This window comes from Ascaphus truei, chromosome 4 (assembly GCF_040206685.1).
Source record: "Ascaphus truei isolate aAscTru1 chromosome 4, aAscTru1.hap1, whole genome shotgun sequence".
Taxonomy (NCBI): domain Eukaryota; kingdom Metazoa; phylum Chordata; class Amphibia; order Anura; family Ascaphidae; genus Ascaphus; species Ascaphus truei.
This window is the reverse complement of record NC_134486.1, coordinates 144,412,408-144,439,848: the sequence shown is the minus strand read 5'-3', so window position 1 is coordinate 144,439,848 and position 27,441 is coordinate 144,412,408. Positions and strand designations below refer to the sequence as shown.

Below are 27,441 nucleotides of genomic sequence, written 5' to 3'. Positions count from 1 at the left end.
CATACACTCAATCCCCCCACCCCCAACACACACTCAATCCCCCCACACACACACTCAATCACTCCCCCCCCCACCACCACCACCAACACCACCAACACACACAATCAGTCCACAATTTCACCTGGGGGGGCGACATGCTCCGATCCCCCAACCCCCCATGCTGCTGAAAACGGGAAGTAGACAGGAAGAGAAGGAGGGCTTGTCTGTGTGCAGAGAGAAGCCCCGCCCCCTCTGCAAGACACAGACATAGAAGCAGCAGCACGGATCTTGTGGCCCCGCCCCCTCTGCAAGACACAGACATAGAAGCAGCAGCACGGATCTTCTGGCCCCGCCCCCTCTGCAAGACACAGACATAGAAGCAGCAGCAGCACGGATCTTCTGGCCCCGCCCCCTCTGCAAGACACAGACATAGAAGCAGCAGCACGGAACACCCCCAGGTTTCCCTGCAAGCTGCTCGCGCCCCCCTACATAATCGTGCGCCCCCCCAAGGGAGCGCGCCCCAAGCTAATGTATGTAACACCCCCCCCCTACCTAGTGTGTGTGTGTGTGTGTGTGTGTGTGTGTGTGTGTGTGGCCCGTCACTCCGCCTCAGGCCAATGAGAGGTGTGCGGGGGCGGGCGGCCCAAGGGACCAATGAGATTTCCCCTAGGGACACCGGACAGGCATACAGTGCTTTCACTAATATAGTATAAGATATCTCTATATATCTCCCTCTAAAGCTATATATCTATCTCTCTAAATACTGTATCTCTCTCTGTCTGTCTGTCTGTCTGTCTGTCTCTCTTTCTCTATCTATCTCTATAGATCTATCTGTATATATCTATCTCTCTATATATCTAACTATCTCTATATATCTATATATCTGTCTCTGTCTCTCTCTCTTTTGTATATATATATATATATATATATATAGATAGTATGGGGGGGTTGCATGTATTGTTTTTTTATATATTTATTGGGTAGGTGGGTTTATTGTATGCATTTGAGGGGGAGGTTGTATATATTTGGGGGGTGGGTATTTTTTTTATGTATTTGGGGGTGGGAAGTTTTTTGGTATATACCTTGTGGGAGGGAGGGAATGAGTGAGCATGGGGTAATTGACAGAGGGAGAGGAGAGAGGGGTTGAGTGAGGAAAAGAGGGAGTAAGGCTGCATCCCGCTAGCGCTGAGCGGGCAGCGCTTACCGTGGTTACTTATGTAGCGGTCATGTAAAATGGCTACAGTCATCTCTCCTGCTGACAGTAAGGCCTGGTAAGTGTGGGCATGCCAGCAGTAATTATGGAGGTTTGCCCTCACACCCTGGTGAGGTGCCCTATGTATGGATTGGAGTGGTCACAGGCTCTGACTCCATGGTTAGTGATGTCAGAGGTGTGTCAGCTTCCAGAGTGTACATAAGGCACAGCACTGAGCCAAAGTTAGGTGTGTTGCTGGAGGAGGAGTAAGAGTAGGAGCATTTAAGAGTTATGTTATAGTAGCTGAATAAGAAGACTGTGTCCAGGGACCTGGCACAGAGTAAAGACATCCCGGCTGGGATAGGGAATCCCTATTTAAGGCGAACTATACCTTTTAAAGGGAAGTGCTGTGACAATGGAGGGCTAATACACCCCATTGTGGAGGGCAGCATGGCCCACCGTCCAATAAAGATGCTCTTAATTACAAACCCTCTCGTGTACATTTGTGAAGTGATTGTACAGAGAGGAGCACCACAGAGGAGTTCCTCGCCAGGACCATCCCAAGTGACCCTGATGAGGTGGAGGCGCTGCACTGGATATTGGTAGGACTCAGCACACTACCTCAGCTGCCTGTCTGGACGGGTCCTCCCCATACACCATCATGCGGGAGACTCAGGAGTCCTGTTGCCAACAGGTGCACCACCAGACACTATCACACTGTAATGGGGACCGGTTAGACCACAGGGGCCAATGTGAGATTGGGTGGGTCAGGCCGGTTCACAAAAACCATTACATTTGGAGGCGCTGCTGAGATCAGATCTGTCAACAGGACAGGCTCTAGCTAGGCACACTGGGAAACAGGGAGAGTGTCTGCTGCCACTCTGTGCTGCGTAGGGACGGACCTAGGTGTGGTCAGGGGCTGACAGGGTATTGTCAGTTCGCAGGGACGACCTAGGGGCCTGAAAGGAGTGAGGGGTTTGGAGCCGGGCTATAGCTGACCGAGTCACTTTGAGGTAGTGCTAGTTGGTAGGACGCCAGAAGGGATAGCCTGTTAACGTGGTCAGGAATCCTGGAGAGGGTCTGCGCTAGGCTAACCAAGACAGTTAGACGCCCCAAGTACTGCATGGCAGAGCCAGAGTACTCTAGCCCATTCCAGACACTTACCATAGGGAGCACAGACTGGGAGGAAGGAGTCACAGCAGACACTGAGAGAGTGAGCCTAGCCTGAGGTAGTGCAACATGAGTCCAGCCTAGATCAGGTACACATGTGGTGGTGCATCTGAGCAAATCTTTATTGTACTGGTGTGGTGGCTGCCCCGCAGAGCGGAGCCCCATGTACGATAATTGGTACGAGAGCGTGACAACCCAAGGAATGGAGGATCCGCGTGGTGCGGAGAGCCCAAAATGGCGATCAGAGGCTGATGGGGAAGGCACCCGTGGCGTGCGCCCCACTGAAGAGCAAACTGTCGCCGAGCTGTCTCTAACTAATCTGCTCTGGAGTGGAGCGAAGGCGGTGGCTGCCCCGTTTTTGTCCTGTCTGGGACACCGAGGTGCCCCCCTTGAGGAGTGTGAGGACATTGTGATAAATGGGGTGGAGCACAGTGAGGATGGATGTCAGTGGACGTGCAACCAAATGAATGCTACCTTATCAAGAAAACAAACTGACATTTCGGACTCAAAAGCTATCCAAAATGTCGGCTCCCGCTTGCTAGGGAGACCGCGTGGGCCAGTCGCAGAGAATTTGGCTGATACAGGACTTGCAAAAAGCTGGCCGGGAATGGCGCGAACAGCAGAGCCCCGCCCTGATGGGGGGCATGGCGCGAAAGCTATGGCTGCGCCTTCATGGACAGTGACTCACTCGGCCCCTGTGCTGAGTCAACCGCTTAGTCTATGGGACCCTCCCCTGATTTCCACCAGGGGGAGTGACTTTCAACTATGGCCTGTGGGAATGCACCCACTGGGCCCAGGGACTGATATCCAGACGGCGCCACTACAAGAAGTAGTTCCGGCTGCGGAGATGCAGTGCAAAAAGGATGGCTACCTTGCACAAAGGGCGGCTGCCAGGAGAAGGCGGGAACTAGCCGCGGGAAAAGAACCTCACCCTGATGGGGAAACTGGCGTGAAAACGCAGACCGCGCCCACCAGGACTGAGAAAGGCGCGGCATTAATTAAGGGGCATGCTATTCCCCTGTGGGATCCGCCCATTATTGCAACCCCTGGGGGCGGGTTCCAGCTATGTCAGCGGAGGGAGGAGCCGAAGCAGGGAGTGGCTGGCCCAGCAACTTCTACCAGTCAGTTGCGAGGAACCACTGACCTGGAGAGACCCATACAGAAAGTGGACCCTATTAAAAGAATGGCCTGCTCCTCCACTGTGGGCACTATGGTCTCCACCCAGCCCTACTCGGTACCCGGCGGGCTACTGGTAGTCAGGGTGGCCAACACCGAGACGGTGGTCGGGCTCTGCCTTCAATGGGGGCTGCCCGGAGGCACTGTTAATACAGCGGCACGTTGCCCACACTGCGGGACATTGTATCTGCGGCCAATGCCAACATTCATCCCGATACAACCTGCTGACCCCCTGGGGGATACGGCTAGGCGAGCCGCAGAGTCCCCTGGTGCACTATGGATAAGTCGTGCAAGTCCCGGAGAAAGGGGACTGGAGTCGATCAAATCGGCTGGGTCAGCAGCAACCGAGACGGTCGGGTCACCCCCCGACCGAACTGGAAAGAGACTATCGCCCCGATCGGTGACCCCTAAGTCGGGGAAGGGAGACTACTCAGATGAGGATCTCCGCGAGCTAGCGGAGGTGAAATCAAGGCCCAGGAAAGAACCGGGGAGGACGACACCCCGTGGCGTGAGTAGCAGCCTGGAAAGCAGGGCGTCCCCTGCAGATCGGCGAGCCGAGAGACGGAGTCCCTCCGCCCCAGGATATGGCGGCGATGGGCGAGAGACGCCTACACCCCTGCGGAATGGTAAGAGAAGGCCACTTACTTACCTTGCTCCGGTAGACGGTGTAGCGGAAACAAGGCCGTGCCAGGCACAAGACGCACGTGCGGAGAAGACACCACTTCCGGTGGAGACGACAGCGGAGCTTCCGGATGTCGTCATCGAGGAAGAGATCCCGCATGGGGGTCCAACTCAAGATGGCGGCACTTCCGGTTCCGGAGAGGACATCACTTCCGGTGGCGACGGCGGAACAGACGGGAAGGAAGCAGCGACGCTTCGGCGATCGGGTGAAGGTCCCCGATCACCTCAAGGGCCCAAGAGCTGGATGGGCGAACCGCAGACTGAGGAGGGTGAGCTATCCTCATTGGATCAATCCATGGACAGCCGGGAACAGATCGTAGCCTCGTGGCGCCCCCTCGCTTGCCCTTACGCCCAACCCCACGCCCTAGGTAAAACCCCTGCCCCCATCACCTGTTCCCCGGGGTCCCCACCTAGCCTAGAACTTGTGGACGTACCTTTGGGGGAGGAGGAGAGACGGACTGGGGAAAGAGAGCGCAGTTGCGCTACAGAGGGCATTTCTCGGGGTGGGGGAGAATTGGGTAAGGCCGCGGTAGGCCGGTGGTTGCCTCCTGCGACCAACAAACCAGAGAAAAAGGCCCTGGGATCATCACGGTGGTCCGTACCACGGTCGGCACGGACATCGGGGGTATTTTCGTGGGGGGATGCGGACGAGAGTGACTCAGGGGATTCACACCGCTTCAAAGAACACCGGTGGTGGGCCCCACTCTTTGAAGGCTATGTAGCCTGGATGGACCGTACGCAATTTCTCATCCGTAGGGAGGAGGTAGTAGATTTTTGGTGGGCCGAAGGAGAATTCACCCCTGAGCAACGAGATAGGGAATTGCAGGACCGGTGGATTAAGATAGAACACAGGGAGATAGAGCCCATGGGTCCTGACACACTATCAGATCCTGTGGATCCTGACGAACCCCTGTCATGGGTGCTGCCTGGGCGGGCAGGCAATGCTGAGCTGACCAGGATCAGTAGAGCTGAAAGGGCCATAATGGCTAGATATAAGTCTTCCCACGGGTTGGAGTACCCTTACGTCCCTGAACCTCTCATGGAGGAGATAGAAGAAAACAGAGAAAAGGGTGGCTCAGGGAAAACATTGAAATGTATCTGGTCAATAAGGGGAGTGCAGTTACAGGAAGGAAGGCAGAGGACAGGATAGATCACCTGATGCGAGTGTGGAGTATAGGGAGGAACATATATAAACACAAGGTGACCTATAGGCCCGAGAGGGGACTGCCTAGACATTATCATGTCACGGTCCTGGACATGGGTGGTAGAGAGGTTAGGAAACCTGACCCGAGTCACTACTATTAGGGGGTACTGAGACATTACGCGGGCTTGTGGCTGCTGGTCGGGGCGGGCTTGGCGGGATGTCACTGTAGTCATTTTTCTGTTGTATTGTGCAAATCTGTGTGATGTTAACAATTATGTTTTGTGTTACAGTGCTTCCTGGAGGAAGGTATGCAAATTTAGGTCCCAGCGAGGACGATGGGATTCACCAGGGGGAGAATGTAGCGGTCATGTAAAATGGCTACAGTCATCTCTCCTGCTGACAGTAAGGCCTGGTAAGTGTGGGCATGCCAACAGTAATTATGGAGGTTTGCCCTCACACCCTGGTGAGGTGCCCTATGTATGGATGGGAGTGGTCACAGGCTCTGACTCCATGGTTAGTGATGTCAGAGGTGTGTCAGCTTCCAGAGTGTACATAAGGCACAGCACTGAGCTAAAGTTAGGTGTGTTGCTGGAGGAGGAGTAAGAGTAGGAGCAGTTAAGAGTTATGTTATAGTAGCTGAATAAGAAGACTGTGTCCAGGGACCTGGCACAGAGTAAAGACATCCCGGCTGGGATAGGGAATCCCTATTTAAGGCGAACTATACCTTTTAAAGGGAAGTGCTGTGACAATGGAGGGCTAATACACCCCATTGTGGAGGGCAGCATGGCCCACCGTCCAATAAAGATGCTCTTAATTACAAACCCTCTCGTGTACATGTGTGAAGTGATTGTACAGAGAGGAGCACCACAGAGGAGTTCCTCGCCAGGACCATCCCCAAGTGACCGAAGGGACCCTGATGAGGTGGAGGCGCTGCACTGGATATAGGTAGGACTCAGCACACTACCTCAGCTGCCTGTCTGGACGGGTCCTCCCCATACACCATCATGCGGGAGACTCAGGAGTCCTGTTGCCAACAGGTGCACCACCAGACACTATCACACTGTAATGGGGACTGGTTAGACCACAGGGGCCAATGTGAGATTGGGTGGGTCAGGCCGGTTCACAAAAACCGTTACACTTACATATACAGATATATGTAAGTCCCCGCTCATGCGGTGCTCGTGCACACACACTCACTGGTGCTCGGCGCTTATGTAAACAAAAAAACTAACTTTCTAGCGCACTCAACTATACGCGATGCCCCCCGCGCGTGCTTGCGTAAATGCCAGGACACCCGGCGCGCATACTTGGAGCGCTTTCCAAGCATGAGCACGCTCAGCGCCGGCAGGGCCGCAGCCTTAGTAAGAAGCAGGGGAGAGAAATACATGCAAGGCTGGAGAGTGAGATGGGGTTAGACAGAAGGGAGAGAAATACATGGGAAGGGGGGGGGGAAGAGAGGGGGCTCGTGAGGTGTGAAATGGTTGGGGGGGGGAGGGGGGGGAGCGGCGGGCAATACCGCCGACACGGGGGGGGGGCTCTGCTTAAAATGTTTGTCCCGGGCCCCACGATTTCTGTTGGCGGCCCTGGATGTAACTCTTGGGTATTTTGCAATTTCTCTGAGCATTGCACGGTCTGACCTTGGGGTGAATTTGCTGGAATGTCCACTCCTGGCATTTTAAATTTGCTGGGACGTCCACTCATTGGCAACTGTCTTGAATGTTTTCCTCTTTTGAATAATCTTTCTCGCTGTAGAATGATGGACTTTAAATTATTTGGAAATGGCCTTATAACCCTTCCCAGATTGATAGGCAGCAACAATTGCTTCTCTAAGATCATTACTGATGTCTTTCCTCCTTGGCATTGTGTTAACACACACCTGAATTCTCCAGACCAGCAAACTGCTAAAACTTCCGCTTTTATAGAGGTGGTCACACTTGCGGATGATCAATTTATCAAGGGCATTTGATTAGCAGCACCTGTCTGCTGCTTAGCATCTTAATTCCTTTGGAAGCAGTAAGGGTGTACTTAGTGTTTCACACATACTGTAGCTTCTCTATTTTGGCTTTATTTTTGTTAAAAATATCATGACACAGTGTAATATGTCATGTGTTGTTGTTCATCTGAGGTTGTATTTACCTAATTTAAAGACCTGCTAAGGAACAGATGATTGTTATTATGTCTTGATATGTAAAACCATGGAATTCAAAGAGGGTGTACTTTCTTTTTCACACAACTGTGTATGTGTGTGTATATATATATATATATGTAACCCTGGTCCCCAGCAGCTCCTGGAGACCCCCCTCCCCTGGCGCAGCTCGATCGTGGGTACTGAACAACCCGACGGCTGCTTCCAAGGGTGGGGGCTGGAGCAGGGAGCAGCGCGGCTTCTCCTGCCTGCGGCCGGTTGCCGGGGACGCGATCGGGCCGTTGCTAAGGCCGCGATCGCGTCTCTAAGGTCCCGGCGGCCGCAGAGCAGGGCGCCGCCATTGCGCTTCAAGTCGCGCATGCGCAGTGATCGCGCGAGGGCAGGAGAGCCCCAGATAGGTCGCGCATGCGCAGATAGGGGTAGGGAGCTAAGGCAGCTCTTAGGAGGTCGCGCGAGAGTAGGGAAGCATAGGGAGAGATTGCGGCGGCCATTAGGAGTTAGTGTAGGCAGAGCGGAGGAGCGCACGCGGCCCCAATGTTATAGTAAGGGCCTCGGGACTACAATTCCCAGGAGGCATAGGGAGACAGGCACCAGGTGCCTGATAGGAGCCAATAGGGCTGTAGGACTGCCCTGGAGGGATATAGATACATTTCCCGGGCTTTTGCATGAGTTAGTCAGTTGGAGCAGCGGAGCAGAAGGGGAAGGAAGGATGCAGGGAGTGAGTGCAGCTCCTGCATCCTGATAGGTACCCACACCCTCCAGGTAGGCCCCAACTCCCCACTAGGTTAGTGGGTAACTGAGAAGGGACGGCCCTAGATAGGGAGGTCACCCTTAGTGTATGTAAGGTGCAGGTTTGGCAGTGCCACAGCGGGTAGTGCTGTGCGCACTGGCAAATAGGCACAGCGTGCGAGCAGTGTGATTTCTGCGGGTTCCAGGCTGCGGTGTATGAGTGTTACATGTTGACGCTGCATGTAATGAATGCAGTGTGTGTGAGTGTCTGCAGGCGGACGGTGAGAGCTGTGTGTCAGCTGCAGGCGTGTTAGTGTTAGGAGTAGCGAGTAGCTAGTTATAGGGAGGATTAGGGACTTGGGTAGCTAGGAGAGTGGGGCAGGTTATTACCCCGCAGGCCCTAGTAGTTTTCCCCAAGCCATCCCAGGTTGCGGTTCATCAGGGACAGGCCCTAGGTTAGGGTTACTGTCACTCTAGGAGTAGTTAGTGATAGGAAGGGATAGCGGCAGTTGCTGTTCCCGTGCGACTGTGAGGTTACCGAGAGACGGTTGAGTTCCCGTGGAGCGGTGGGACCCTCGTTGGGGTCCACGTCAGAAGTACCTGGAAAGGATCAGACGGACGTCTGACCCTTTTAGAAGAAAGTTGCGGTCCCGAGCATCGGAGTGCTCGGAAGGTATCAATATATAAGTGCACCAACAGGCCTAGAGGTTTTAGTGACTGCGCAGTCACCCATTGACTATCTCCGTAGGAGTACGGGACAGTGGGTGTGGGGGTTTCACTGGACACTGGGTGCGATCACCTAGTGGTGGGGAAACGTCCTGCGAGACGTCACGGGTAGTGTCTCCTCGTGAGAGGGACACAGGTTATGAGGTTATGTAAATGATTATGATATTCTCTATGTTCATAGTAAAGCCCTTAGTATATATATATAATCACTGTGTGTGTATTTTCTTATTGGGTTCCTATGTAGGGTCATTCTACATTTCCATAGAATCCTACATAGGTGGAGGCGCTGAACCAAGAAGATCCGTTCCAGAGGATTCACCCCAGGCTCTCATTAGCGGAGGCTCAGACCTCCTGTGAGCCTGCAGGTATACGCACCACACCGGTAACACTACATGTTCTACTCACCCACACTATATATGAGATTGGGTGGGGTGGAATACCCGTTATATATATATATATATATATATATATATATATATATATATATATATATATATATATATATATATATATATATATATAGAAACCCTGTCTTCCCATAAGAAAAGGCACAAAAGCAGCAACACTCAGATAAAGCAAAAAGACATGTATTAGCAGTTACAAAACAGCACACTATAAACCCAACGTTTCGGTCCTAGGCAGGACCTTCCTCAGGGGGGTGCTGGCTGCTGCTTTTTGTTATATATATATATATATATATATAAATAAAATCCCTTAGGGTCATCAAACACAGCGACATCCGCTGCAACATGTCCGGGAAATGAATGAGCAAATGTGTGGCAAGTGAAATAATACGGTGTAAATTTATGCAGCACATGTCCAAGTGGCACATTGTAAGCGGCAGAACAGGACAACTGAAGTTTAAAAGGAAGGACCTCTTATCATAGCAAGATCATCTACTCTCCTCAGGTAATATCCCACATTTGAATCATGTCTCCTTCAACTCTTTGCTGTGTGTATGTTAGTATATGCAACTGAAACAATCTTAGGCCCATATAAACCCAGTCAGAACAGCTTCAGTCTACCTGCAGCACATGTCCAAGTGGCACATTGTAAGTGGCAGGACACTGAAGTTTAAAAGGAAGTTCAAAAGAAGTGAAGAAGAAGTGGACAACACCTATTCGCCCTGATTCCTGCATTTGAACAACGCTGGAAAGGAGGATATTATCTATCCCTGACTGCACTTCCCAGAACTTAACCATTGCTGTGATGCTGCCTTTACCATTTATTTTTGCTGTGGCCTCACTTCTTCTCAAATTATACACTTCTTCTACCAGGCTCATTATGTCTCTAACTCTATTCATATATCTCCATCTCTCCTTTCTTCACCACTTATGAGTTCACATGAACTCCTTTCATACCTGCGCCCTCTGACACTGCATAGCTATATTGCCTGCACTAAATCACACCCCTACAAATCATCCTCACACATTCTCTTTCTATCCATGCTTCTCCTCCTTGCTTCTGGGGATATCTCTCCCAATCCTGGTCCCTGCCGTTTTCCTACATGCTCTCGTCCTCGCCTGCCAAATGCAACCTCTACTCCTGGTGTCAACCCCTCCAACCTCATACCCATCCCCTGCCACCCTCCCTCTTCTCTTCCTTTCTCGTGCTCTATGGAATGCACGCTCCCTTTCTAACAAGTTCCTCTCTGTGCATGACTTCTTTCTCTCTCTCACTCTCTGCTCCTATTTGCTATAACTGAGACCTGGCTCACTCAGTCTGACTCTGCTCTGGAAGCTGCCCTCTCCTATGGTGGCCTTTCTTTATCCCACACTCCATGCCCTGATGGCAGGGGTGGAGGTGTGGGGCTCCTGCTCTCCTCTCTCTGCCGTTACCCAACCCTTCCTATTCCTCCCTCTCTTGCTTTTACCTCCTTTGAGGCTCACACTGTCCAGATCTTCTCTCCTCTCCCTGTCCACGTGGCGGTCATCTATTGCCCACCTTCCTCTACTCATGCCCCTTCTGCCTTTCTCTCTCACTTTGAATCCTGGCTCTCTTTCTTTCTCTCCTCAGACTCCCCTGTTCTTCTCCTTGGAGACTTCAATTGCCACATTGATGACCCCTCTCTCCCTTGGGCTTCCCGCTTTATCTCTCTAACCTCTTCTTTTGGCCTTCAACAGTGGACTGCAGCCAGCACCCACAAGGATGGCCACTACCTCGACCTGGTTTTCACTAAAAACTTCTCTCTCCGATTTCTCCATTTCCCCCTTTCCTCTCTCTGACCATCACCTCATCTCATTCTCTCTATCTCGCTTCTCCCCTTCTCCAACTCCATCTACCCGCTGATTCTGCAGAAACCGGCACTCTATTCACCTACCTGACTTTGAGTCCACTTTACGCTCCTCCCTCTCCTCTCTCAGCTCTGCTACAGACCCTGACAACCTGGTCAGGAACTACAACTCTGCCTTATCCTCCTCTCTTGATCTACATGACCCGCTTTCTCTTTGCCATTCTCGCCCTTTTAACCCCGGCTAAATTCCCACACATGCATGCTACGTTCCTCCACTCATTCCTCTGAACGCCTCTGGAGGAAATCTCATACTCTCGCAGACTTCCTTCACTACAAATTTATGCTATCCTGTCTCAACTCTGCCCTCTCGCAAGCTAAACAAGCCTACTTTTCTTCACTAATCAACACACACAAGTCTAACCCACGACGACTCTTCTCTGTCTTTGATGCTCTACTCAAACCACCCTCAGCTGCCTCTTCTTCCTCCATCTCCGCTTAGGACTTTGCTGACTATTTTAAGGAAAAGGTGGAATCCATACGTCAGAACATCCCATCTGTTTCTTCCTCCCATCCTACACCTCTTCCTAACTCTCCTCCTGCCTTCCTTGACTCTTTTTCCACGGTCTCAGAGGAGGATGTGTCACTGTTGATCTCCTCTTCTCCCTCTACCACCTGCTCTCTTAACCCCATTCCCTCCCATCTCCTAAAACCTCTTGGTCCTACTATAATCCCTACGCTCACACACATTTTTAACTCCTCCCTCCACTCTGATACCTTTCCTTCCTCCAAACATGCAACCATTATACCATTACTCAAAAACGGCAAGCTTGACCCTACCTGTCCTTCTAACTATTGACCTGTCTCCCTCCTGCCTTTTGCCTCTAAACTCCTTGAACGTCTTGTATTCTCTCGCTTGCTTCATTTTCTCAACACCTATTCTCTCCTAGACCCTCTACAATCTGGCTTCCGCACTGCTCACTCCACGGAAACAGCCCTCACTAAAATAACCGATGACCTCCATGCTGCCAAAGACAGAGGTCATTACACTCTGCTCATATTACTCGACCTCTCTGCAGCATTTGGCACCGTGGACCATCCTCTTCTCCTTCACATTCTCCATACTCTTGGTATTCGTAACAAAGCTCTATCCTGGATCTCCTCTTACCTCTCCCATCGTACTTTCAATGTCTCTTCTGCTAACACCACCTCCTCCTCTATTGATCTCTCTGTGGGGGTACCCCAGGGCTCTGTCCTGGGACCTCTTCTCTTTTCTCTGTACACACTCTCTCTAGGTGACCTAATAACATCTCTTGGGTTTAAATATCACCTCTATGCTGACGACACACAAATTTACTTTTCAACACCCGACCTTACACATGCTGTACAAACCAAAGTTTCTGAATGTCTCTGCTATATCATCCTGGATGGCCCTCCGTCGCCTTAAATTCAACATGGCAAAAACAACTCCTCATACTTCCTCCCAAATCTGGCCCTACTACCTCCTTCCACATTACTGTTGGAAGTACGATCATTCATCCAGTAGCCCAAGCACACTGCTTAGGGGTCACACTGGACTCCTCTCTCAAAATTCTCCTCTCACATTCAAAACGTTTCTAACACCTGTCGCTTTTTCCTCTGCAATATCACTAAGATACGCCCATTCCTCTGTTGCTCAACTGCTAAAACTCTGACTCAGGCCCTCATTCTCTCCCGTCTTGATTACTGTAACCTCCTGCTGTCTGGCCTTCCTGCCTCTCACCTGTCTCCCCTACAATCTATCCTAAAAGCTGCTGCCAGAATCGCTCTGCTCTTTCCTAAATCTGTCTCCGCGTCTCACCTCCTGAAATCCCTCTCCTGGCTTCCGATCAAATCCCGCATCTCGCACTATTCTTCTCCTCACTTTTAAAGCTTTACACTCTTCTGCCCCGCCTTACATCTCAGCCCTAATTTCTCGTTATACACCATCCCGTTCTTCTCAAGGATGTCTTATTTCTACCCCCTTTGTATCTAAAGCCCTCTCCCGCCTTAAACCTTTCTCACTGACTGCCCCGCACCTCTGGAATGCCCTTCCCCTCAATACCCGACTAGCACCCACTCTATCCACCTTTAAGACCCACCTTAAGACACACTTGCTTAAACAAGCATATGAATAGCACTGTGGATAATACTGGACACATGATATAAAGCTTAGCCCCCTGGAGACGCACTTACCAGAACTCCCTCCTACTGTCTCTGTACGTTCTCCCTACCTACCAATTAGACTGTAAGCTCCTCGGGGCAGGGACTCCTCTTCCTTAATGTTACTTTTATGTCTGAAGCACTTATTCCCATGATCTGTTATTTATATTATCTGTTATTTATTTGATTACCCCGTGTATTACTACTGTGAAGTGCTATGCACATTAATGGCGCTATATAAATAAAGACATACAATACAATGTAAATATTGTCACGGATGACCAGTACTTTAACACCAAAACCACCGGGATCACTAGCACCAGACAGGACAAAGTTGTAGAATAAAATGGGGTGTATTCTGGCATGCCAGCAGACAAACAAAGATGTACAAAACACAATACAATACCAACTGGGGGCCTGGGGAGTGGACTCTAGCCTCGCTAGGTGCAGGGGCCTGCTTCAAGAAGACTTGTCCTGTCCGCTTCTCATCCAGGATCTCAGAGTGCTGATCATACACAGCAGCCCCTCTGAGATATCTCTCCAGCTGGTCACTATAAATATCAAACTCCTTTACAGAACGTCTCTCTGCCTCTCAGATGGTCTCTGAAGGCAGATCTCCACACTCTATCCTAGAGTGTCTCCCTGGAAGTAGACCTCCACTCTCCTTCCCAGAGTAGAACTGCTTCTCCGATCAGCAGCACCCCTTTATATATCCCTCTGTGGCTATAATTTACATAGGAGGAGGCTGCTGGACATTGATTGAGTTTGGGCCACAACAGCCAGAGGGCATGCTAAAACCCATCCCTGATTAATCAGTCTGTACAATACATGTGCGTGCTTACTCCCAGACCTGAATATCAGCCTTTCACCTCCCCCCAGAAGTCCCGACACCTAGCTGTCCCTAATCCTATCAATTCTATAGAAATCTTCAACATAGACATTATAGTAAGAATGGAATATCTCATTTGCCTTCTGGTAGAGCTGACACTCAAAGCACAGAAGAATAGTGATTCACTAAACTGTGGGATTGCATTTACAGGTAATAACAAATACAGGCTTTGAAATACATTTGCACATCCCTGTCCTTCCCCAGATGTTAAATACCTTTGGGCCAAAATAAGCCTTACAATGGTGGCTAAATTAGATAGATTTAGGGGTAGCTAGCTGGGCTTCATAACAGTTTTGTGATGACAGCAACCCCTACCGTCACAAATATCACCCCTCTAAACTCCTCTAAACCAGAAAACAAAGCGGTGTAAGCCGAGCCTAGCCAGAGAGGGGAAGTAGCAGCTGCAGAGTCCCAGAGAGTCCTGTTGCCCTGAATAGTTATAGCAGCGGTATTGACTCCAGATAGCACAAACACAATGTTCGTAATAAAGGCACTAATTCTGATACTTGCTGCCACACACTGCCGTCACACTGCTTCTGGTCACAATGTTGAGGTCTGGAAAAGGAGGTAGAGTGGGAGACGGTGCGCGAAGACACCCCTGGGTCTTTTCTCTCTTGTTTACAGTGTAGTCATTTACTCCAGGGTGCATCACCTGTATTATATAGGTTTATTATGTATGCGTTACATTTATTATGGTACTGTAGTAGTGCACATTCTGTTCCTTTGTATCTTTTAACTCCTGCAAGATCTCCTCTCTACCAGTCCTGTTATGTAGAATAGAGAGCTCGTGAAGCTTCGTTTTTAGTTGATTTATTTTTGCATATCTCTTTTTTTTACCTACCGGCCGCTATGTTTATTAAAGTTCCCCTGAGAGTGGCCTTGTGAGCCTCCCACAGGGTTGTGTGAGAGCTCATGCTATCCCTATTCATTCTGAAAAATTGCACTAACTCTTCTTTGATAGATCGTGCTATCTCAGGGATCTTAATAATAGATTCATTAAGCTTCCAATGTGCTCCCGGGCTATCCAGTCTAATTTGAATCATGCTTATTATAATTAGGAATCTGCCTTCCTTGTCTCTCTTTATCCGTTCTAATTTAAAGGGCATTTTATTGTGAAATAAAATAGCCAGTCCCTTTTTTTTCTTTCGCGGATGCGAAGTGAATTTGTCTAACATTTTTGTCTAGAAATTTAGGGCAATTTTACACACTAAAGTGTGTTTCCTGAAGGAATAGTATATCTGCCTTCCTCTTTTTATATTCAGAAAAGGTGATGCGCCTTTTGTGTGGGCTGTTAAAGCCCATCACATTATGGGAGATTAAATTTACCGCCATGTGTATTTGTAATTAGACTCTTACCCCGTCCGCTCTCACCCTCTGATGCCGTTGGGAGCCCCAGATCCATTTTCTCTATGTGCTTCTTACTGCAACTCTTTCGCCCTCCTGGTCGGGATGGGGGATGGGGAAGGGGACACACAATAGGGAAGACAGGACAGAAAAGACATCAACTGATAAACCAAACTACCAGAGCCTGTTATGGTCATAGGCGACCTAGGCTCCTTTGCCCTAGGGAAGCAGAACTTCCCTGGGCCCACACAACCTTGGGCCCAAGGACTTAGGCTGCAGATGAACATAGGTCTTTACCCGCGAGCTGAGTTAGGCCCAGCTCGTTGGGTTGCCAGCGCATGCCGACAATCAGGGTGACGGTGCTCCGGCGTACAAAGTCTTTATTCTTTTACTTGCAATGTAAGCAAAAAACACCCATGTTAAGCATACCTTCATTCTACTAATCTCTAATAAACTTACCCAATCTTCTAATATCCCCCCTTCTAGAACCCCTCCTACGCCTTTAGCTGGATCCCCCCCGATCTACTGTAAGTAACCCCGTGCCCCAAATATATATATATATATTTTATTTTTTAAAGTTGGACCGCTGCTGATTAGAACCCTCACCGTCAACTTTCAAACCTTATCTTAAGATGGTTGACTTACTTTAGACTAGATATATACCCAACCAATCACTAATATATGGTAGCAGCAACTAGATTAGGCCACCTTATATTTCCAGTCACCCTCTGGAGCGAATATTGAGGTTTTGAGGTCACCTCAATTGATTGATGGGACCTCAAAACCTCAATATTCTCTCTATATGTTTATTGACACTAGGAGCTCGAGCATCCACTTATATATTTATTCATATATTTTTTCATTGGCTGGACTGTTGGCTTATTTTAATCTTCATATATAAAGTCATGGATTTTTCTTTCTGCTGATGGGGATTGTTCCTAATTGGATCATTTGATATATTATGGACTTTATTTTTCCATTCTTCACAAGTGTTATAGATAACATCAAGAGTGCTTAGTTTAGTCACATTATGGATACTATGGCCTTTTCTGATTATGAAGAGATTTCTGATACTGTTCCACGATCAACAGCTTATGTAGCAAGTTGCTCAGATAATACTGGATGCTCTAAACAAGCAGCCTACATTTTCAGTGATGCAAAATAAATTTTATGTGATGACAAGATGAATTTATCTTCATATTTTGTAACCCTGGAAAAGCTTCTCAGCCAAAAAATCAAACTGTGGTGGGAAATCACCTCCTTGGAAAATTATGTGTGTAATAAAAGAATTCCAAGGGGGTTAAGAATTAAAAAGACACCATGTTTTTGTTTTGAAAGCAGAGAATTTGTAGGAAATTGGACTAAAATACTGGACTCTTGTTCAATGAAGTTGATGGAATTGATTATTCAAACAAAAATAACAGAGAAAACTATGGTATTGGATAATATAAAGAAACTCCAGGATCAACTTGACAAGTTTGAAAATATGCCAAATTTTGTCAGTAATGACAAACTTTTATATCCAAACATAACCAAACTTGACAAAGAGATCATGGAAAGAAACAAATAAAATTAGACCGGGACCGCCTGGATTATGAAAGAGGCCAGGTTTATGTGTGGCAGAAACCACAGTGGCCCACTAGAAGTATAAAAACACCTCATAAAAAAGCCAAACAAAAGAATCAACAACATAATCCACAGGCGCCTAAAGATAAATCTACTCCACGTCCATCTATATTAAAAAAGAAATCAGGTGAACAATCTAGTTTCTCAGATGCATCAGATTGCGATTATCGCTCTCATGGAGTTTCTTTTTCTACCAATAAAGCTTCCAATCAATATGAACATTCCAGTGATCATGAATCTGAATATGGCCAAGGTATACAAAGGGAACAAAGATATACACCTTCACTTTTTGGTCAAAAAAACGATCAAGGACAAGGCGCTCAAAGAGACGAGGGCGCAGTCTCCAAAAGAAAGAAATACACATAGATCAACCAGATAATGTCATTAACATCTCTGGAGTTCCCCTTTCAGGGAGTGAGATGTCACTACTCAACAAAGGACTAAACTTCGCCCCCTTTGAAAACTTTAAATTGTTTAATACAATTATTGACTTACAATGTTTTGTTAGAAAATTGGAATTGAAAAAGTTTTTTCATAGAGAGGATGTAATTGAAAATTTAGAGTTAGACAACCCACTCATGACCACCCCTCCTGATGTTATACATAACTTGAATCTATCTCCTTTGGAATTTAATTCTACAGTAGATGATTTAACTTCATTTCATGAATTGTGCACATTGCACGACATGAATAGCTTATTGGATGAGCAAGCTATAGAAGAGGAGGGTGATTCTGCTTTGTCATTCTTGATAGGATCAAAAGATTCAGGGTTAAAGAGTAGGTCTAATTTTTATCCATCTTACATGAAGGGCCCACATATAGCGACCTTTGAAAAGCTGGTTGAGAGGGATCTGTTATTATTGGCAAGGGGTTACAATTTCACCCCCAATTGCGGCAATAATTTGACCAAGCAAGAACATTCTAGTATTCAGAGTTTCATGAAAAATAAAAACTTGATCATAAAAAATGCCGACAAGGGGGTGCCATTGTTATTCAGAATAGTGTTAAATACAGAACTGAGGCCCTCAGACAATTACAGGACAAGGGTTCATATATGATATTGAAGTCTGATCCAACAGACGTGTTTATGGCACAAATTAAAAACATTCTAGATTTTGGTGTAATTCTGCAGATACTGAGTCACAAAGAAAGAAGCTTTCTTTGCGTTGATCATCCGGTTATCCCCATTTTTCACCATCTCCCAAAGATCCATAAATCTCTGGTCGACCCTCCTGGTTCGACCAATAGTTGCGAGTATTAGATCTTTGGGAGATGGTTTGTCCAGATACATTGATATTTTTTTACAGCCATTGGTCCACAAACTTCCGTCATATCTCCGGGACTAAACAGATTTGCTTAATTCACTTTCAGAGTTCACTTGGTCTCCCAATTTCCTTTGGGTTACTTTAAACGTCACGTCCCTTTACACAATTATTGATCACACACATGGTATCACTGCAGTTCAACATTTCTTGAATTATTCACAATTATCACGTGCACAATCCACATTTATTATTGAATCCATTTTATTTTTACTAACACATAATTATTTTTTATTTGACTCACATTTTTATTTACAGACACGAGGCACAGCAATGGGCACTTCATTTGCACCATCATATGCAAACTTATTTATGGGTTATTGGGAGTTTATGCACATTTTTAGTTATGTTAATCCTTTCCGTAATAATATTATTTTTTATCGTAGATTTATAGATGACCTGTTTATGATTTGGGAAGGTGACATGAGGTCCATGACGGAATTTGTGGACCATTTAAATAATAACGATTACAATTTACATTTTACTTTTTTATATGATGCTCAAAAAATTGAATATTTAGTTCTGCTAATGTATGTTGACTCTAATCAGTGTATTCAATGGGACATATTTAGGAAACCAAACTCGAGAAATACATTTTTGAAGGCGGATAGTGGTTACCCTAAGTCTTTGATTAGAGGTATCCCAAAGGCGCAATTTTTAAGATTAAAACGTATATACTCCGAAAAAAAATCATTTTTTGGATCAATCTAAACAATTGGCCTCTAGGGTTCTAGGGGATATAACGAATTCGACCTACAGAAAGCTTTTGAACATGCCTATCATACTCCACGAACAGATTTGTTAAAAAAACGTACTAAAACTAGAGGAGACATTGGAAAAACACCATTATATTTTGTCACTCAGCACAGCAGACAAGCCAACTCAATTTGTACCATTATAGCTAGACACTGGAATGTCTTAAGTCTAGATAATAAGCTAAAACCATATATTGAAAAACTACCTAAATTTGTTTTTAAGAGAGCAAAAACCTTGTCAGGTTATGTCTCACCAAGCCTATTTTCTAACCCCTTGCTTAAAACCAAAGGTTTTATTCCACCTACAGGTTTCTTCAAATGTGGCTTTTGCAAGGTATGTAGCTATGCTAAACCCATTAAAGCAATACATTCAAAAATCAGTAAAGACAAAATAAAGCTTAAGAGTTTTATTACATGTAATACCAACTTTGTCATCTATATTTTAATGTGTGGTTGCAGCAAGAGCTACATAGGAAGAACAATACGCCCATTAAAACAACGTATAATGGAACATATTAGAAGTATAAAAAATAAAGATCAGAGATTTCCGGTGGCAAGACACTTCTTAGAATGCCCCATGGGCAATATAAATTTGCTCACCTTTAGTGGGATAGATTATATCCCACCCCCAGTCAGACGAGGTGACCGACAGAACATCCTTAATCAAAAGGAAATGTTCTGGATTTTTACAATGGATACAATGTCACCAAAAGGAATCAACATTGACTGGGAGATTAAGCATTTCCTTTGATGTGTTTTGCCCCTGGAAATCTCTGGTCTGTTTGGTTATCTTGCTAATTATTTCATTACTTCGATCCCCATCCTCTGTAAAATAGGCGTTGAAGTATTAAAAAGTATTAAAAATTAGTCATTAACCAACTTGCTCATTGTATGGTAAAACACTATCATCCATATAGGATAGTGAAGTATTGTTGAAAGAACTGATTAGCCTACTGTGTATTGAATGAAGAAACAATTTATGTCATGGTATACCATTGTTTATTGTTTATTATTCTTGTTCCCTCGTCCCCTTGCCTTCTTATTTTTCTTTCCTTCGTTTCCTTCTTTGGAATGATGTCTTTGAAATTTATGGCAACCTGCAACAAACTTATCTGTTTCTTATATTAGAATATACTCAAATGTTACCAAACAAATGTTCCAGAATCCTACAAAGGTAACAGATGAAGCAAATAAGTCACACTGATTTTTAAAAATTGTTATAAGCTTATATACATGTTGTTCAGTTTCTTTAAAAACTCTTGTGTAGATTGTGTCCTATTTGGAATTTAACTTAAAGTCTCCATAGAACTGAATAATATATTATATATGACATTTAGTTATTTGAATGAATTTAGAGTTCTATGTACCCCATTCCCCTGCTATTACTTGATTTTAATTAATTCATTATTGCACGCGTTTTTGCAATAGTTTTATTACTATTATATATTTTTTTCACTAGCTAAAGGTTAGAGGTTCATCATGTTTCTTAGCATATATTTTGTCATCATGCCTCCCTCTATAGGCTATGTGAGTATTGTCTTGTTAATTAAGTTGTTAATTAAGTTTTGAATTACTTATACATATGTGTGATTAAGTTAAGTGTTGTCTCATTGGCAAATCATTTGCCTTTACTGTCTCTGCCTCCAGTACTGATTCATCACGGGTGCGTTTACACTTACCAGGTGTGGAGACTCCATTCACATGTCTCGGGAGATCTTGCAGGCACCGGTAGAGTGACGTCACTTCCGGGTGCATTCAGTACTTCAGGACGCATGACAGCAAGTAATCTTCACTCTTTGACAAAGGCCTTAGGGCTGAAACGCGTTAGAGTTGCGGGGGGTGCCTTCCCCTCACTCTTTTTAATATCCATGCAAGAATAAAGTTTTTTCAGCACAGTCCAGCCTTTGCTAATTTGTTGCGCTGCCGTGCCCGCTGTTATCTTTCCTCCCCGGTGAGGATACCCTTTGGAGCGGTCTATAGAGGAGCATCTTCTGACCTGGGCTCCCAAATAACTAATTCCACTGTGACCCCTCATCTGTAGTGAACAGTGTATTTGTGAGGAATGTTATAGCAAAGCCCTGAAATCCTTGTGAGATGGCACTGTGCTCCCTACTAACTATGCAGCCTTATTTGTCTGTGTAACCGTACACCCCAGCTTTCTGTGTTAACAGACCTGTGCATCCTACACTCTTCCTATTGCTGGTGTTAATAATGCACCCATTTAATGTATTGAGCTCACCGCAATCTCCCCAGCTCAGGCCAATAATCCTCCCTTCACTGCACACTTAAGATTCACTGGAGACGACCCCCCTGCGAATCCGAACCCCTCATACCCTCACTCTTTGCTCCAACCTTTATAACCTAGCTCTCTATAACCTTTCCACCTCCATATACTCTAGTTCCCACTAGCCCTTCATGCACTCATCCCCCCCTACCCCACCTCCCTTGTCTCACATGCATAGACCTTCCGTCATTATTACGCTGCAGAACCCTTATTACCCTCTCAATTTCCCCCTATCTCCCTGTCCCATCACTCATGTCGAACCCCAACCCTGACCGGCCTTCTTTCTTTCTTCCCTCCGCTCCTACTCCTCTCCCCGATCACTCGGCTCTTCTTTTCCCGATCCCGCAGGGCTCCACTATGTCCCGTATTGTGATTCCGCCATCTTCTTTTGATGCTCTAATCAATTTTAGAGCAACCAAATGACTTGTACCGGCGCTAATAGACACCTTATTGTAATCAAGTGCAATAACAGAATGCAATACTTAAGAGTGGTGTGTATCCCAGAAGAACACACTTCTCCACCTTCCAAGGAATAATGTACAGATTCCTTACATAAGTAGTCTTGATCCACGGGGGGGGGGGGGGGGGGGGGGGAAGGGAGCGGTATTCTCAGGAACACACCCAAAAAATAAAAATATACACAATAATAGTGCAGTATATTAAGGCAAAAGGGAATGGGTGAATCTTGGCTCAAAAGCAATTCCTACTTACAGCAGGTAAGATTTAAGCAGGCAGTGGTCTGACTCTGTCAGGATGATGTAGGTGTAGGGTTAACACAGAGAGGGGAACTTGATAGTAGATAACTTCATGCGGGATACTCTCAAGGTATAACAGCTCAGATTCACGCAGAATAGCATAGGAAAGAGAGACGGACCATAGTATAGATCACAAAGTACAGATTTTATCCCATCAAGCAAGGTGCACAAACGTACTTACAATAAGTACTTGAAAGATATTCACGTAGCAGTTTCGTGAGACAGTAGAGGGCTTTTTTGGCGATGGTGAGCTGGCTGGCTGGATGTCTTCCCTTAGCTTCTACCTCCCCGTCGCGGTATGGCGTCTGACGTCACTTCCGGCAGCACGGGTGATGACATCCGGTGGAGAGCAGGGGAGATGAGTCTCAGCCGATCGCTGGTATAAACAGCAGGCACCTCACACGTCTTCACGTACAGCAGGACTGTGGTGGACTACAGGCTTGGCTCAACGCGTTTCGCTGTTCTCAAACAGCTTCCTCAGGAGCAGTCTGCTCGTATCTCGACCACTCCTCTCCAACCCTTGACTACGGCAAGTACTTCGACCTACCCACACTCTCCTACTCTGACCCGGCAACACGACCATGACTCGACAAGCCGGACCGGGTCTCGCGGTTGTAGGTTGGCGGTTATCTGTATCCCCACCTCAGCCTTACGGTCTAAGTCTTGTTTGTGGTGAGCACTGTTACAGAGCTCAGCCCCACGAGAGCTCAGAGAATCTTTCCTCTGTAAGTCTAATGTTAAGGACAGGACTTCCCGCTTCAGCATGGTCTCGTGTCCTTCCTTCCTCTTCCTGGGATTAAGACCCAGGCAATCCCAGGAGACTCCGCGACCACCGTCCAACAGGTCTAGGGGACTGTGCCAGCTTCCACAGCTGGGGAGAACTCTTCTATGTCCCCCTTCTCTGTGAACAGCAGTCTCTCTCAGCATGGCAGCTCCCTGTGTCTGCGAGAAAAACTGGGGCGGTTCCCAAACTAGAATAATGTTATGTGGGAAACGTATAACACAACGGGATAAAGCCGAAATAAAAAGTACATAAAATGTATGATACTGGCACGAGAAGTGAGTCGCAGCTCAAACCGTTGTAGAATCTCCCACGATCCTTAGGTTAACAGTAGAAACAGAGTGGGGGAGTGTTAGGGACTCACGGTTTCCCTCCTTGCCGTCCGCTGCGCCCGGTCTGGGCAGAGGCACGCACGCTCCCACGCCGTCATTGAGAAGCGTGCGGAGGGTCCGATCCCAGGCCATGGCCACCACCGGGTTCCAGGATGCGCATGCGTCTCCTCCTATGCATACGCGCAGCTGCGGCAGGTCTCCTCTCTCATCTGACACCTATCTCGGGAATGCACCTGCTATCTCACCCTCCCGTCGGCGCACACACGCAGACCTACACCTGATCATAGTGATCTCCCTAATACCTTCACACCTGTCCCTCATCCTGCCTCCTCCTATCAGCGCTCCACATACCGCTGACACCACCTTTGGGGAATCCTCCTATTGGCTCCTGGTGCTCATATATACCCAATCAGCCCTATGCTGATTGCTGAGCATAGACTTTGTTCCGTGTGCTTGCTACTAGCTGATGCTGTTTTGTTCTGTTGCTGGTTTTTGCCTGTGTACCTAGACTCCAGCCTGGAACCGGACCTCTGACCTCTGGCATCCTTGGACCTCGACTCGCCTACCGGATCTCTCCTCTCTCCTTTCCTCGACCTTGACTTTGGACCTCGACTATTCTTGATCTCTCCACTCCTGACTACGGCAAGTACTTCTACGATCCCACACTCTCCTACCCTGACCCGGCTAACCAACACCAACTCTGCTTACCGGACCTGCCCTTGCGGTTGTAGGATGGCGGTTCTATATATCCCCACCTCAGCTTCACGGTCTAGTCCAGTTTGTGGGGAGCATCCGTGACAGGGAGCGCAAATCATGGAAAAGAGATGCACATATACAATAGTCAGTAGTGGTCCTATAATAAAAATTCCTGAATAAATATATGGTATGGTATGTACAGCAAAATGGTCCACACTCATCGAACAACGCATTTCGCACTGGTAACGTGCTTCGTCACCATTCCTCACCATTGTATCCATAGCTGTACACACCATAACATATGTTTATTCAGGAATTTTTATTATAGGACCACTACTGACTACTGTATATGTGTATCTCTTTTCCAGGTTTCACGCTCCCCCACTCTGTTTCTACAGCTCACTGTGTCTGCCTTAAAACACTTCCTTGTTTATTCAGCAGTTCATCCTGATTATCTGCAGCTGCACTCTAGGGGAAATTAACACTCTGTACGCTGGAAAGTCCCATTGCTGCCCTATTCCAGCACCTAGAGACAGTGATTGTGTGTGTGTGTGTATATATATATATATATATATATATATATATATATATATACATGTAGAGGTATCAGTACCGTGTTAACCGAGCTTCAATAATCAAAAAATAAATAGATGATACCGTTCTGTGGCTAATGAAATGCTTTTATTTGTGCGAGCTTTCGAGATACACTGATCTCTTCTTCCGGTGATGGTTCAATGAATGAAGCAAGCAAAAGGTATACTTAACAACAGTGTCTATTGGAATGTTATCTGTGCTGGTCCTTCCCCTGGTGTGGATGTGTTTTATGGCTAGAGGTGTCAAAAGGTTCCTGAAAGCAAGTGATGTAAGAGTGTGTGTGTGTATCTGTGTGAATATAAATGAATGAAGAGCCCACAGTATATACAGTGCTTTACAAAAGGTGTGTGTGGAGTGGGAGTGGATATAAATGGTGTGGGTGGGTGTGGAAATGTGAGAGATTGTAGCACAACTAAAAGTGTGTGTGGATACTATGTGGTCCCTATTGGTGTATAGGGATGGAAAAACAGGGAGTATTAGTATGTGTAAGAGACAGCTGTGTGTGCATACATATAGCACAGTATGTACAGACATGGCCTTTAGCGCTCATGGGAAGAGAGTTCACTGGTGTCAGTAATGACTCATAAAATTTCGATCTCTGTTTAGGCCACTGCTAAGTGTCCCTTAGAAACAAGTGAGGGACACAGGCGTGTCAGACCGGCTGGGGAGAAGCAGTGAGAGTGCGGATCTCAACCGGAGGAGTCAAGGGAGTACCATTACAATCTGCGGACGGCATCCTCATGATGTTTTAAACCACATGTATATATGTGAGTGCATGTAAGTGTATTTTAGGCTTCTTTCTCTCTGGGGGTCCATGTGGTATGGGGGATCCTTGAACCACGGAGCTTCAAGGGATAAAGGAAGTACTCTGGGTATTCGTGGTACCAGTGGACACGGAAGGGGTTAAAGCACAGATTGTCTCAACTGTATCCAGAAAGAGTCATTCCTGTAAGTAGGCATAGTCTACATTGGGACCTATATTGTGTAAAGGGAAGCTATTAAGACCAGGAATACTGCGCAATGGTGTGCTTTTCTATCAATTCCAGGTAGATTGGGACGTTGCAGCAGTGAAGAAAACCTTCCGACATCAACTTCATGATTTGGACTCTCTGGGGGATTTTCAAGAGACTGTTTTGTTTCCTATGGACACAGTGTAATTTTGAGCACCAGGTATCCTTTTTTCTTCACCATACTATTGTATGCAGGTTGGAGGTAACTTGCATTGTGGGAAGCCTTTGGCAGCTCCGTCCTTTTGTTAACACATTTGGTTTTTCACATTTTGAGCAATTACGCCGTAGGCGTAAATATTGGCCTGTTGGAATCGCCTTAATCACATGTTTGGGATGTTGGCTCCCTGCTCTAAGTAGACTGTTTGTCGTAGTACTTTTTCTGAATATAGTAGTTTCCAGTTTCCCCATAAAATATCGTTGATGAACCTCACCCATAATTCAATGAACACAGTATATGACTCCAGGGCATCACTGAAGACCACCGTTTCCTCCCACCAGCCTAGATATAAATTGGCATGGGTGAGGTTCATAGACGGTATTTTAATGCTGTGGACGGGCACCTTGGATCTCTTGAACGAAATTGTTGATTTACTAAACACGAATCAGCATAATTTGAAACTCACTATTGTCTCCAGTCTTACAAGTATTGACTTTCTGGATATAACAGTCTTTAAGGACTCTATGGGGAAAATGGAAACTACTATATTCAGAAATAGTACTGCGACAAACAGTCTACTTAGAGCAGAGAGCCAACATCCCAAACATGTGATTAAGGCGATTCCAACAGGCCAATATTTACGCCTACGGCGTAATCGCTCAAGTATATCTGAGTATAAGGAGCAAGCTAAAATCATGACAGATAGTTTCCTTGAACGAGGTCATTCAAAAGGGAATCTGAAACGAGCCTATAATAGGGCACTAGGCACAACAAGAACTCAACTTTTGGCTAATAAAGCCCCGGGAGATTACAACAGCAACTACAAACCTATACGTTTCATTGGCACATTCAGTGACCAATGGGGTTCGATCTATCGTATTTTCAATAAACACTGGCACATCCTCCTGGAGGATGATGACCTGAAGGAGGCTTTGTCAATAACACCTAAGCTCACTAGTAGGAGAAGTCGGAATTTAAAGGACATTCTGGTGAGAAGTCACTTTCAGGTCAAGTCTCGCAATACATGGTTAGATCAGAAACCTAAAGGTTCGTATGCTTGCGGTCGCTGCAAAGCCTGCAGGTACGTGCCTAAAACAACTGAGTTTATGGATTCCAAAAAGACACACGTTTTCAAAATTAAAGATTCCATAAATTGTACCACAGAGAGAGTTGTCTACCTTATTGTTTGTTCCTGTGGCAAAATATATGTGGGTAAGACCTTTAGAAATTTTAAAACGAGAATTCTAGAACATCTTGGATCCATAAAAAATTCTAAGGATACACCATTGGCACGTCATGTAATTAATGAACATCAGGGCAACAGTGATCTATTGGTTTTTATTGGCATTGAGCACATTCCTTGGGGGCAACGCAAGGGAGATTGGAACAAGATCCTACTGCAGACTGAATGCAGGTGGATCTCACTGCAGACATTGAGCCCTATGGGTCTCAATGAGGGCTACATATACACTTCATTTATATGATATGTTGACGATACCACATTTATGGACATATGTTTACTGTTTATTCCTGGTTTACAGT

The 27,441-nt window shown here is 46.5% G+C and overlaps 1 long non-coding RNA gene across 1 annotated transcript in view; it reads left to right on the top strand.

Moving 5' to 3' along the window:
- The window catches only part of LOC142493118 (uncharacterized), a 51,625-nt gene extending 25,603 nt beyond the window's left edge, over positions 1-26,022 (top strand). The window contains exons 2-3 of the long non-coding RNA XR_012800989.1: positions 25,339-25,509; positions 25,779-26,022. This is a non-coding gene — a long non-coding RNA (uncharacterized LOC142493118). The remainder of the gene's footprint in view (positions 1-25,338; positions 25,510-25,778) is intronic.
- Positions 26,023-27,441: the final 1,419 nt, after the last annotated feature.